The following is a 14,187-nucleotide window of genomic DNA, read 5'->3' as shown; positions in this document are numbered from 1 at the left end:
TAGGCTGCTGGAGAAGAGGCCCTCTCCAGTCACCCCCTGAGTCTTCCCGATTTTCAGAGTACAACAATAACATGGTCTGCATATGCCAAGAAACTGGCTGGCAAAGCCCCCCAGGTGAACATCCAAACTCTGGAGAAGTTGTGGTGGCTCTTTAGGCCTCCTTCACACCCTACCTTAGGAGGGAATGACTTGTCAACGCAGAGAAGTCCCTACTCAGCCTCTTCCATTGAACGAATGCCAAAAATAATCCAAAAATAAGGAGCTGTTGCCTATGATGTCGCCTGCTGTACCAAGCTCTTGCAAGATAGGTAATGTCATGCAATGTGACAAGGCTGTCTCAGAAAAGAGTTATACCTATATCAGCTGCCCTTTAAAATGGATGATTGTAGAAAAACATATTGCACCCTGAAGGTGGAGTTCCCAGTCATTGGATCATTTAAGACAGACCATCACGTTCTGTTTTAGAAAGAGACAGACATAGGGAAATGTTCATTTATTTTATGTTAGTTGGGGAGGGCAATACCACAGAAAAAAAAAAATCCACTATGCTAGAAATGTGTCATGCTTGCAACAATTCCAGAATGAGTATTTAACAGACAATTTTTAAAAAAGGTATATGATTTCCCTGATAAACCATCATGGCTCTTTAGAACCCATCATGGTCTAGTATTAAAAAAAGCATATTTAAAACACTTTTAAAATACGTGTTATAAAGACTTTTTAAAAATGAACATTATTTACTCAGAAGGCCATAATGGTTCTGAAATGTATTTCGCAAATCTGTATTCAGGGACTTTTTTTGTTAAAAATGATTTTTTTTTTTTTGACCCAAGAGATCTTAAACAGCTTCTATGGAGCGATCAGAATTTATTGTTTTAATAGGGCAGGAATGAAGTCTGGAACATGTTATTGCACACACAGCAGCAATGTTTTTCAGACAAAAATGAGGAAGAGGAAAGAGAAAAAAAGAAGTATAACTGGAAGAAGGAAAAGAAATGGAAGAGGGAGACAAGAAGAAGGGAGATGAGAAGATGGGAGACTGTCCACATGACTAAGATGCTCAGGCACAGAAGAGCCACAGTCCTGGCAGCAGACGCAGTGAGGGGGAGGTCCAAAATTTGCAGGAAAGGGGGGAAAATTATTTCTGAGCTCAAGGGGAAGCACTGCTCCCACAGACTGCAGCAGTACAACGTGCCAGCTCTGAAGGAAATAAAATGAAATTAAAAGGTCGATTTGAGTGAGCGGGAACTGCAGAGCTGACAGGAACCCCGGGTAAATGCTGTAAATAGTTGCACATCAGCATCTTGAGACAAAATAGTAAAGACTGTTTGAGTCTTCTCCTGCGTGCCCGTTAGGCAAACCCAGCCCACATGCTAGTCCATGCTGTGGACTAACGATGTAAGAGGAGAAACGTGAACAGACAGAACAAAATAACACAACCACTATCCCACCCATGCCGGGTTGTAACCATGAGAAGCCACCTCGGCCCACGTCAGGTGGATCGGAGAGCCATGGTGGCCTCTGTCAGTGGGAAGGGACTGGCTCATGCTCTTTAGAAACATTCTCTGGCTGATAAAGAACAATATCGACAACATTTCCATGTTGCTTCATATCTTCAAAGCGAAGTGTCAGAGACATCAACTGATCCATCTCAAAGGCAGCCTCCAGCAAACCCTCAAGAGGAAATTATGGAGGGGATAAGGACCCTCAAACAACAACCAGCTGTGGATGCACAAAAAGCCTGCAGCAAACAGCAAGTTCTACACGTGTGCACAGACACACACACGCACTACAATTTCCAGGAGCCATAGTTGGTGCTACCAGATGACTTTGAGCCACGACACTTGATTTTCATTATCTCAGTACTTTAATTCTCACCTGGGAAGAAAATATTGTGCCTGGAACGATACTCTGGGACTAGGAGCCAACTATTTCAGTAGAGGTGAATCAGACTCTAGTTGAAACACCAAGAAACAGCCCTCACTCAGTGCAGCCTTTCAGGGACGAAACCAGCTTTGCTCTACTTAGAGAAGTCAGAAATCAAAACGTGCAGGAGCTTGCTGGGTTGCCTCTTGCAAAGCTCCGCTGCTCAGCCACACAGGGGTGATTCCGGCATCGCGGACAGTGAGTGCCCACGACTGCAACACTGCACCAGGCACAGCATCTGCGAGCAGAGCACTGAGAAGGATCAGCCACTGAACCAAATCTAGAGCAATCCTAAAAGCCTGGCTGCCATCCTTACTTTTTTTTTTCCTTAATAGCTGGAATTAAGTACCGACTAAAAGCTAGCAAACGTGGTTTGTGCCTTATCATGTGAATATGTCATCAAATCCAACCTGACAATGAGCCTGCTGATACTGCAAATGGCATTGGTTTAACTAAACTAGTAAAAAAGGCTAACACGACACATTTAAACCATTTTAATTTATGTCTAAATAAGATTTAGAAATAAAGACAAGACAGCTCTTGATATTTTTACGCAAGCTATGGTATCTTCTGAGTTAAACATCCATAGCCCAGTGTAGTAAGAATTTCTGTGCCTGGTCCTCTTTTCCTGTTAGTGCATTGCCGCTGGTGGGGAGGAAGTCACCACTAGTGTACACCGGTGGAAATGGAGTCACTGCAAGCACGTGTTCACACGTGAAGTCCAGCTTATCCTCCCAAGAGAGGGTTTGGTTAACATTACAGGCTGGGTGCAGACGCGAAGGGGTGAGTTTCCCTGGGGGGCGCTGAGCCCAAGGTCAGACTGTACCATCCGTGGTCTCTTCTGGACTTCAATTGTCTACATCCGTGAGTCAGGATAACCGGTATTAGTGATGAAATTTGGAGTGCTCTGCACCTGGGGACCCTCACTCCTCAGGGAATGGGGGGATATGTGCAGCAGAGGGGAGGCTTCCTTGGCCAGATGCAGCCTTACATTCACAAAAGATAACTTTTGTCACCGGTCTTCCCCACAATGCTTCAAGAGCTTAAAACACACTTCGAGGAAGGTTTCGAACACTTTTTTCCCCCCTCAAATCTGTCTACGCTTATTCACTGTGGATTCCGGAGGGATGACCTGGATTTCCTTGCACACTCTCAAACCAAATTATATTGGTCCCAATTAGGTCACCTGCTAGCTGTACCTGCAGCCAGGGCTGCAAAATTTCTTCCCCTCTGTATCTCCCTACAGTGAGGGCTCTGGACAGGGAAGCTTTCTGTGTTAGAATAACTACTATAAAACCATATAATGCAGCCTAAAAATACAATTATAATTGCAGTGCCAAAAGCAAGCTAGTCAATATCTTCAGGATTCTAATAGTTTCAAGCACTATTACCTTAACAGTCTCACATCACAGTACTGATTAAAGAAACATTTTGTCTTTTTATCTGTATTCAATGGAGAGTGTAATCACTGGATCGTAGAGAACTAAAACATTTATTAGGAAGTACACATCTCGGGTCAGGTGGCGAAAGCCAATGTTGAAGTGGTGAGGTGCAGCACAGCTTTCACTCTAATTCATGGACCGCATCCCATCATCTCCTTGGGATCATCTCCTGCGAACGGGACAAGCTGCTGCTCCGCTCCTCTGACAAACGCTCGCAGGAAGAGCCCCCTCAGGAGCTTAAATTGGCAGCGTCACTCATGGATGACGTATTTCTGTTGGGCGAAGTCAACAAGAGCTGCACATGGAGTTGAGATACATAATCAGCCTCAAATGTGGAAAATATGGGGTTTTTCTAAGTAAATGAGCAAATCTACCTTTACTGAAAGTAGCACTGCTCTTCTCTAGAATTAAGAGCGGGGTGGAAAAAAAAAAAAAAGGCAATGCTCCCATTCTTGTACTGATAAATTTGTTTTCTCTTTTTGCCTAATTGCTTAACAATAAATCCACACACACTCTATTATCCATAGCCTACTGCAATATTCCTCAGGGCACATGATCAGCAATCAGAAAGCTTGAAAGATGGCCAACATAACCTTAAATATCCCAGTGTATTACCAAATCAGTATTTCAAATTTAGTGGACATACTCAGATATGTTTTCCTCTCTGCTAGAGGCATCAGGTAAGTGGCAAACAAGATACAGAAGATCGATTATTTAGCATAATTGCACAATCTAATTGTATGGATTTTAAATGGAACAAGAAGGAGAAAGATTAAAATCATACAGCACAGCAGTATACTTTCACAGAGTGCATGAAATATATTTTCCCCAATTAGCTGAACAATGGAAATACTTACTGTCAATTCAGTAAAGATATTTTGGAACAAGAGTCAAGCAACATCCAGATCAGCACGGGGCAGGAGCACATCATTTTATCATTAATGGGAAAAAAACAAAACAAAACAAAAAAACAAAAAACCACAACCACACCACACTGAAAACTTACACATTCTGCTCAAAAAGCTGCACTCCTTTGATGATGCTTCATTTCAGAACCACATTTGGGGGACCTTATAAACAGACTGTGCTGACTTCCCAGAAGAAAGTGAAACATCCATTCACATGGATGAATTTTGTACCTGCCCACGTCTGTGCACGCACTGCCCCACTCCTGCCTGTTTCACCATCACTTACCAAAAACCGAGCCGGTCCAGAACATCCTGCAGATTAACTGGGGGGCGGGGGGTGGTGAAGGGAGCTTCTCTGTCTCAAAAATTAAGTGAAAACGCTAACCTTGTCATATTCCCCGGGCGAACAAAGGCAGAGGCAGCGCGGCTCTGCTCAGCCGTACCACGGGTTAACTGGCATTTCTAATACTTTTCACCCAGCCCGGCTTGACAGACGCCGAACCTTCGCTGGGGAGTGGAGACAGCCTGATGGGCCCTGGCCATACAGGGGGAAAAATTTTGATGCTTCCCACTTATGACATGATTGATTTTCTTTCAGCGGCCCTTCACTTTGGGATGTGGCGGGGGCTGCCTGCCCGAGCCCCCGCGCGCCCTGACCTCGACATATGGCCGCTGCGAGGCTGAAAACTGATGACGGCAGAAACCTAAAAAATCAATAGGCCCTGTCAGTCAGCGGGGAGGCGAACGTCTTTTAAAAACCCAATCACGACATGTACTTGCTGCATGGTGCGGATCTACTGCACACTTGAGAACACACTGAATTTCCCGGTTTAGGTATTTATTTATTTATTTTTTAAAAACTTCTGTGTTAACACACCGTTTACCTATTTATTCCTTAACCTTTTATGCAGGAAGAAAGCAAATGAATCGTCGTCAGGATGGAATCTCCATGATATTAACAAGAAAAAAAAAAAATCCCTGGAAACTCTCTGGGAATAGTATGAAATAAATAAAGCGCACCTTGCCCTTGCCAATATAAACACTGACATCATTATTTTTGACATTATCTGGAAAGAATTTAGATATAAGGAGTTCTGGAGTCTAAAAACATATGAGTATGAAACTGTTTTAATTTTCTTTATGGGAGGTGAAGTATTGTTTTGGTTTGATTTTTTTTTTTTAACTTCGTTTCTGAAATATGTAAGAAAAAAAATTAGATTCCCCATTGGTTCTACACTTCACAGTTCTTGTCATCCTCTGTGTGCACTGAAGAGAGGAAATTATTAGGCTGACTGAAATCAGCTGGAGATGCTGGTGCTCCATAAACTGCACTGGGCCATTTGTACCCCACAGCACTGGGCCAACAACATCCAACTGATCACTTCACTCTTGCCAGCTCAGGAAAGAAAAGCATTTTATGAGATAAGTGATATAACATACACTGATTTGATTTCTACATTTTGCCCCAAAACTGTCTTCTAGAACTCAGACGAAAAGCAAACAAACAAAAAAATCCAACCACAATTAGAAAAATAAATATACTACCGGTGGATAGGACTTGTTATACTTTATCACCTCTAATCAAGAGTGCAGAGCCCAACCAACTAATGCCTCTGAGTGATTTACCTAACCTTGTTGAAATTTTAGAGGGATAGCCGTTATTTGAAAACGATGTCTTCATGGAGAAAAAAATCAAACTGAAAGATGTTGGCTCAGAAATCGATGCGTTGCCAGGATGTATTTTAAAAATCCACCAAAAGTAAGAAAGATATTAAAAAAACAGTAATCACACAAATAAACAAAATCTCATGCTGAATTCCCAAACTAAGACCAATTAAAGCTTTCTTTATGACTGCAAACCCGACAAGCTTACAATTTCACCCTGTTGCAATGGGGTGTGTGTGTGTTTTAATGTAATATTAATGAGCCAGGATGGAGGGTCATAAAAAGTGATAGGTTTTTGCGATGGTAAATTATAAATCGGTATTGATTTTTCCCGGCACTAATGCAGCCAGCTTATTGTAAGACACCACAGGCAAAGTGCACTTTATCAGATTAGACTGGAGCCTGGTATCAAATATACATGAGAAAAGGGATGCATTTGTGACTTCGACTAGACTTTTTTTTTTAATGATACATGAAATTTTTAAGGAAAAAAGTCTCAGAATATTAGGAAATTAAATACAGTTTTAAAATATCTCAGATGGTAGCAAATAGATATTAATGTCACATTAGGGTAATCTGTTTTTACACTGATGGGATATAGGCTTATATAGGAATATAGGAATAAGTACATGAATTAAATCCTGCTGAGATTTAACTATATGCTTAATCAGTCCAATTTATGATCATCTCAAGTGTTCATGATAAAATAGTTCCTCATTTGCATAACATGCCTGAAGAATCAGGCCCTGCATCTGCTTATGACTATATATAATATAAAGTCACACGTGTATACATCTATCTGGTGAGCATTGATTCTGTGTGTGTTACGTTTCATATCCTACACTGCTTTGAAGAAGTTGTTTGGTTTCCCTGTATATGTACCACCCAGTCATGCCAGCCAAAGACTCTGAAAAAGCTTTTCCTTGTAGCACTTTTATTGCTTAAATGCTGTGAAGCTTTTCTTTCCCTTTCATCTCAAAATGCATTGGGAGTTGGCCGCGCAGTAAAACTGGGCGTTATTTTTTAGAATCAGCTCTGCTTTTCATCTCCTGACCTTCCCACAGTCGGGATTTCCTCATTAAAACATTTCAGTGACGTGGATAATTGACCAAAAAAAAAAAAAAAAAGAAAAGGAAATAAAGGAAGGAGAAGAGAAAACAACAACAACAATAAAAAGCATCGTTACTTTCTGCAAAGTTGCTCTGGATGAGGAGCAAACCAACATCACTTTTGCTTCACCGGAGAGGGTAAGGGACAGGTTTGCACAAAGGCACATGCCTGTGTCCCCGCGGTGGCTCAGGAACCCTTGGCAGCTCCTTCCCTCCTCTCACCCCAAATGTCCCCCCCCGGCCCCTGAAGCAGAGCCGTATCCCGCCTTGCTGGCCCAAGCAGAAAACTCACTATTTTTTCCCCCAAAACCGTATGCTTATTGACAGTTTGTTAGCAAACAGCCCCTGCACAGGCTGCCCGCGAAGGCAGGCACTGAAGTGTGAACCCAAATACGTAACAGAGGAAGCGGGGGGGCTGTGAAGGGGCAAGGGGCAGGTGTGTTTGGCGAGTATTTTCTGCATGGAAAGAGGTGTGTGGTGAGGGAGATGGGGACCCTGGAGGCATCTAAACCTTTTGGGATGTTTTAACAAAGGAACATCGAGAACAGCCCTTCACGTTTCACAAGAACGGGCAGGTGGCCAAGGAGCCCCCCACATTGAGCACTGAGGGGTCTCAGTGGGGCCCACGAACAGCGGTGGGGGGCACAGAGAGAGTGGATGATCCCACTGCCCCAATCCCTGTGCCACCCATCCCAGACCACCCCACCCAAGCACCAGTTTGCAGCTTTTTTTTTTTTTTTTTGTATTTTATCTGCTGAAACTAATGCTGGACATTGCACTCTCAAAATGTTTCAGCAACTGTTTGCCTTCCTATATTTCAATTTTTTTATTCTTATAAGCAGACTAAGAAAGAGATGAGAAACTGGGAGAGGAGAAGGAGGAGGAGGATGCTTTTTCTTTCTGCTATATACATACGAATGCTCCTGAACAAGCACAAAACATTGAGACCTTGTCACTGGAATCCCTGTTTCTGCACCCAGCCACACGGACTGCCAGAGATTTGAGCTTAACAGAGCCCCGTGGAGCACGGCCCCCCCAGCACCGAGGATCGAGCCCACGGCGAGTTAAAGGATCTCGTAAAAATACTTAGGATTAAAACAACAAAGAAACTCAAACACAAACAGCCTCATTAGCAGATTGCCAGCAACCCCACTTGTCTTGCAGTGATGCGCTATATCACAGGATAAAAACTCGAGGCCTGATCTTAACAATCCTTTCTCAGACAGAATTCCTATAAACTTCCATGGAAATTTTGTCCATCTTGGGACCGACTGGGCTTTCACCTTGCAGCTCTTCATACGCTGAAAGTAATAAGAGGAAACTTTTCTTTTTGACAAGACCTCATCAGCTAAAACCTAATAAAGCTAAAAAGGAAATTAGGAAAATGGAAGGTTATTCCCAGAGCAGTCTGATCCTGCCACGGCTAAAGCCAACACTGGAGATGCCTTTGGTCTGAATGGGCCAGATTCCCACCGGCATGTCCACCAGCCCCCGGTGTAAGCATCGCACCACGGGGACCAGCCGAGGACGTGACACACCAAGGGGCACTTCACACAGGTCCCGCTGAACTCAACCACAGCATCGGAGTCTGTCCACGCACCCAGGAAAAGACGAGAACCTTCTGCTGCCTCAGTGCAAACTCATCGCACTCCCAGTCAACGCGGCACTTTTAAAGTTGTGGCTAGAAACATTATTAAAGTGAAACAAGCCATTTTTCAAATGTATGCTAATTCCACTTTATTAGTGATGCCAAAGTCCTCATTTACATTTTTCATAAAAATTATGCAGAGGTTTTTGCTGCTTTAGGGATAAAACTAATAAACAAATACATAAATTAGTACATTTTAATTAAATGTTATCCCATGAAGTAATATTGAATCCCGTTGTCTGAAACAACAAAAAAAGAAAATCTAAAGAAGCACCTCTAACTTGAAAATTTGTGTTGTATTAAAATATTAGAACTCATTAAAAACTAATTTGAAAATCACTTTACCTAACAACCATAAAAATTTTGAATTCTGTATTCTAATATGTGTTATTTGTTTTGGTACAGGAGATTATCACTGCAGCATACACTACTATGAGAATATACATACATTAGAAGCATCGTAATGCCCCCAGATTCTCCTAGAAAATAACGAAGTCAAGTACTACCTGCAAATGTATCCCCATTATGGTTTTAAATACTGTATTATTTCTATGCTCTAACATCACAGACTGTACACAGCACACGCAGACTCACAGTGGCACACATGTTAATTTAGGTTTAGGTCCATATATCACATCTGAACATGTAAAAAATACATATGTATTTTGGGATGGGATATTGTGTGCTATTATTATTTTTAAATGCTGCTCAGGGTACAATAAACAGGACCGTTTAAGCAGTAAGGTGTGGCTGGAGCTGCAGGGGGAAGTCCAACAGGCAGAAAACAATCACATCTTAACATTTTAAAGTAGTCTGCAGAAATAGCTCGAGTACTTAAAAAAAAAAAAAAAAGCAAATGTGCATTAGAACATATTCACCTCATTAGAAGGTTTTCTGCAACCCTGATTTCCTTAGGAAAGGACGAATAGACCCAGACTCTGCATTTTCATGACTCTCTATCCTCCACTGTAATTTCTTCTAAACGTAAGATTATTGCCTTTCAAGGCAGGTATTTAAATGAAACAAGCACTCTATTTGGCATTTTCACTGAAAAAGCTCTGTCTGCTACTTGGTTATGTTTCCTGGAAATGGAAAGATTTTAAAAAAGAAAAAAGAAAGCAAGAAACGAGAAATTTTTGTGTATATAAATGCGCTTTCTGTAAAGTTACATTCATTTCTCAGCCTTCCTGTAGGTGTAATTGACTGTATATTCCTATTAAAAGTACCTTACAGTACAGTGTAAGCCCTTCGGAGGCCATATCTTCAGGTATCTGTTTCCAGTATCAGTGAGTGATACCAATTGCACAGCGATGGGGAGCAACTGGACGAAGCCAAAGCAATTAAGCAGCAAGCTTGAAGTCAGGGCTCTTTGAAGGCACATTTAATTATCGTGTGGATGCACCACCAGGGAGTAGTACCCGCCATTCGGAAAAATGGACCACAGTGCAAGGGTGGGAGGACCGCGGCTCCCCATCGAGGTTAACCTCTGTGGATGATCCAAAGGATCATGGATACAGAGAAGTGTTTAATCTATGGGGAGAAATTTCAGATCGCACAAATACGGAGGGTTTTCCATTGAACATGAGGGTTTCTTGTCTGCCCCCTAAGAGGAATTTCCTGCAGCTTAAACTCCCTGGATCCTCCTGTTCTAGAGGAGGTCAGGTCATCTCATTGGGGGAATTTGGATTTCTGGCGGTACAAGCAACATCCAGTAGCCTGTTCCGTGCCAAACAGTAATCAACAAAAGACAAGGAAAAAAGCTGTCTCCTGAACTTGCCCAGGCACTTTGAAAGCTTTAAAAATATTTTCAAAGTGTTCTTTTTAAACTGCTAAGACTCATAACCCACTGTAAGATTAGTCTTAATGTGGAGCAGTGACTCATCTACAGTGACATCAGAGAGAGTCCCATGTCCTCTCTCACTTTACAGTCAGCGTTATCATCCCCTTGCCTCACCCTGAGCCTTCCCCATAAATATTTAAACAAGCAGCAAAGTGATATATTATGGATATCATATTCAAAACCGCCAAAGTGAGTCGCTTCAATCCAAGATCCACGAGTGTATTTAGATACCTAAACTTCAATTTAGATGCTTAACTTTCTTTTCAAAGGAATGGAAAAGTAGGCTCCTCGATAGCTTCTAAGATCCTTGTATTTTTATGAATCTGGCAGTAGGTTACTCACTAACACAGCGTTCAGCATCGTAGCCATCATCTCTGGAGCTGAGGACAGGCTAGCAACATCAGCTCAGCAGAGGACATGTAACTGCCTGGCAAAGCGGTGCTGGAAGACACATAGAGAAGCTCAACCTCAAACATCTGATGCTACTAAAAGCCTGCCCCTGTGGTACTGACTCCTGAATTTCCTCTCCCCAAATGCAGTGCAGCTGGATCAGCAGCCACACAGCTGTCTGGCATCAGAAACCACCCCCCACAGCCCGTCAGGGTGGAAATCCTGGGTCACAGCTCCACGCTGCTCCAAACACTTGGACATGGAGGAGCTCCCAGGAGATGCACTGCTTCTCACTGCAGCTACTCCGAGGTGGCCAGGTGTCCCCAAAAGCCTTGTGAAGCTTATAATAAGAGCGAGGATTGCCAGATTCTTTCTGTTAACTGTGAGTTATCCCCCATTTCATGCACAGATTTTACTCTGGAAACCCCCTTTTCCTCTACCTCTGTCCACATGGCAGAGCTTTGGGGTTGTTATCAGAGACAAGGCAAAAAGAAGGAAGGGGCTTTGTCTCTACCATCAGCACCAACATGTCCACTTTGTCACAAACTTCCTGAACACAGAGCAAATGCTCGAGCTAGACATCCAAACCAACAGCGCATTTTCCCAGGTGCAGAGACTCCTACAGCTCTGATTAATTACAAGTACAAGATTCCCAAATATTCTTACGTGACTGATGCCGTGATAGTGCTTACACTTAATTAACAAGTGAGACCTTGTTGTATCACCTCGAGCACCCTCAACAGACAGACACTAATGTGACAGATTTCATTTCTATCTTTGCTGACACTCCACAAGCTAACCAAAATGCAAACTTTGTTTTCACCAAAAACTCCTCTGTTGCATGGTACAGAGAAGTTGTGAAGTCCTGTGCGCAACTAATAACAAATTATAAGAGCACTAAGCAGGCAACTTGCATGGGAGCTTCAGCAAAAAGTCTCTTTCCTTCTTCTCACACCCCCGTTGTTTTCAATGGGATCATTCGTGCACTGGGCACTTGCTAGACCACGGTGTTCAGTTGTGCTTGTCATCAGCCCCAGACACCAAATCTCAGTGGCAAAGGTTGGCGCTGAACCTAGAAAAATGGAGGATTAAGCCAGTCCCTCCATCCTGGAATGATTTATATTAAACGGAATTTAAAGGGGGAAAAAAAAAAAAAAAAGCTTTAAACTTTCCAGATTTCCCATCAAAACTGCAGGCTACCTCAGCAGAGTCCAATGTCCTTACGTCCTTCTGACTCCAGAACCAAGACACCAGACTCACAGCAAAATGTAAACAGGCAGACACTCCAGCGAAGGGAGCGTTTCTCTTGCCATCAGTACGGTGCTGATTTTGTAATCAGCCTGGAACTTTTATTTTTAACTGCTTCACCAAGGTTCCACAGACACACAATTGTTCTTTTGAAACCTTGCTAATAGGGCTGATCGGTAATACTACTACTATATACAGAGCAGAAAAGCACAGCATAATGAAATTGTACTATGAGAAACTATGAACGAAATATTCTTTCTATAAAAAGCATTTTTAATAAAACATGCAATGGCTCCAGAAACTGCTCATCATATTCAGATGAAGAGACTGGTTCTGCACTCACCGGGTGCTCACCATCTCCCCATCTCCTCCGGGCCCTCACAGTGCTGTTATGCCCCTTTGAGAAAGCACATCTGGCAAATTGAAAATGGGGACTTTTCCAAGCTACTTTCACATTGACCACACACTTTAAACCACTCAGAGCCCGTTCCAAGGAACAAAGTGAGTAGAGATACTCTTTCAGCAACTCTTAGGTCGATTTGATACACTACAGATGCATTTAGGTATTCTATGCAGATTACCATCATTTATAAATTCAGCACTAGGATCAGAATTTTGATTTGGATCTCCAAAATTTGCATACATCCCCTGTAAAGTGTCATTTCTCTAAGCACGCTACCTAAAAGCTTATTTACAAAAGCAGTTATCGATATAGCATGCACACAAAGGTTACAGCCAGCAACCGAACACAGCTTTTTTTTTTATGTTGTGCAATCATTTGAGGAAAGTCCATAGTTTCTCCTTCCTGAAAAGCTTGTTGTTGAGGACCCACTTAAAACTGAGGTTGTGGCTCCCACTATTCCTGAAAATACATAGAAAAAGCCAGTTCTGCAAAACAGGGCTCTCTGCAGTAAGCAAACTCAATAGCGTGGACTGGTTGGTCAAAAAGGCATCAGACAAGCCCTTTTGTCCTGTCTGTAGGCTTTTTGGAGTGACAGATGAGAACAGTCCAAATTAATCACGCTTCCAAATTAATTCTAGGGAGCAAGAAATAAGCTCCAGGAGCTCCAAAGGTGTTTGCAAGTGGTAGTTTGCTCTGTTTCCTGAACCAAAAGGTTTGCACTTGGTTGTCTACAGGTAACTTTGCCCCATGAACTTTGTAAATGTTCTACAACTTGATCTTCTAAATCTTTTTAAGCATTTAAGAAACTTGTGGCTCCCATTCTTGTATCATTTTAACAACCTAGACCATATCCATATTTTTTCCTTGTTACCATTGTCTAGAGTCACCTGAAGAGAACAGTCTTTGCTGCCAATTCATCATTTCTTTGGAGTTTAGAACACATTAGAAGTTTAAAAGTTTTGGGTTTTTTTTTAAGTTTAAAAGGTATTAAAACACTTTGCAGACATACTGCACAATTTAAATCCTTTGCTAGATTTTTTTTTGCATCTTTCTCTGTACTTCTCTGGTCCTCCCTGCTGTGCCATGCAAGCACTTCACAGTGATTAGTGGATTATAACCTCTTAACAATGAGGTGGAGGCACAAAACGGATTAAATGACTTGCCCACATCCACACCAGGAACCTGTGGCAGAGCAGTGAGTCACAGGCAGGACACTCAGATTCCCTGTGCAGTTACCTATCTATAAAAGCAACATTTCTTGTCACAGAATTAAGAAATTTTTTTTCAATTTAGATTGAGAGGGGTCAAGAAAGAAATCTTATTATTTAGCACAACTGTAAAAGGGCACAGTCGGTGACCCCAAAAATTTTGGTTTGGTTTGGTTTTTTAAGTCAGTAGATTTTAAATCTGTATTTATAGATAGAAGTAATCACAGCTATAATCCATTTTTAAAACACCCTGTATTTGCCACTGCTGCCTTTCAAAAGGAGGAAGAGGAGAAACAGACAGAATTGTTTTGTTGTCAAGAAAAATACATCTAGCATAAAATGTTAAGGTTGCCAAGAGATGACAGTATTTGGCAGCATCCTAAAATGTTTGTCATTTTAA

At 42.1% G+C, this 14,187-nt stretch overlaps 1 protein-coding gene across 5 annotated transcripts in view; it reads right to left on the bottom strand.

The window, feature by feature from the left end:
- The window catches only part of EBF1 (EBF transcription factor 1), a 275,393-nt gene that overhangs the window by 184,717 nt on the left and 76,489 nt on the right, over window positions 1-14,187 (bottom strand). The window lies entirely within an intron of this gene.

This window comes from Caloenas nicobarica, chromosome 13 (assembly GCF_036013445.1).
Source record: "Caloenas nicobarica isolate bCalNic1 chromosome 13, bCalNic1.hap1, whole genome shotgun sequence".
In the NCBI taxonomy this organism is placed as follows: Eukaryota; Metazoa; Chordata; class Aves; order Columbiformes; family Columbidae; genus Caloenas; species Caloenas nicobarica.
This window is presented reverse-complemented; position numbering and strand designations above follow the sequence as displayed.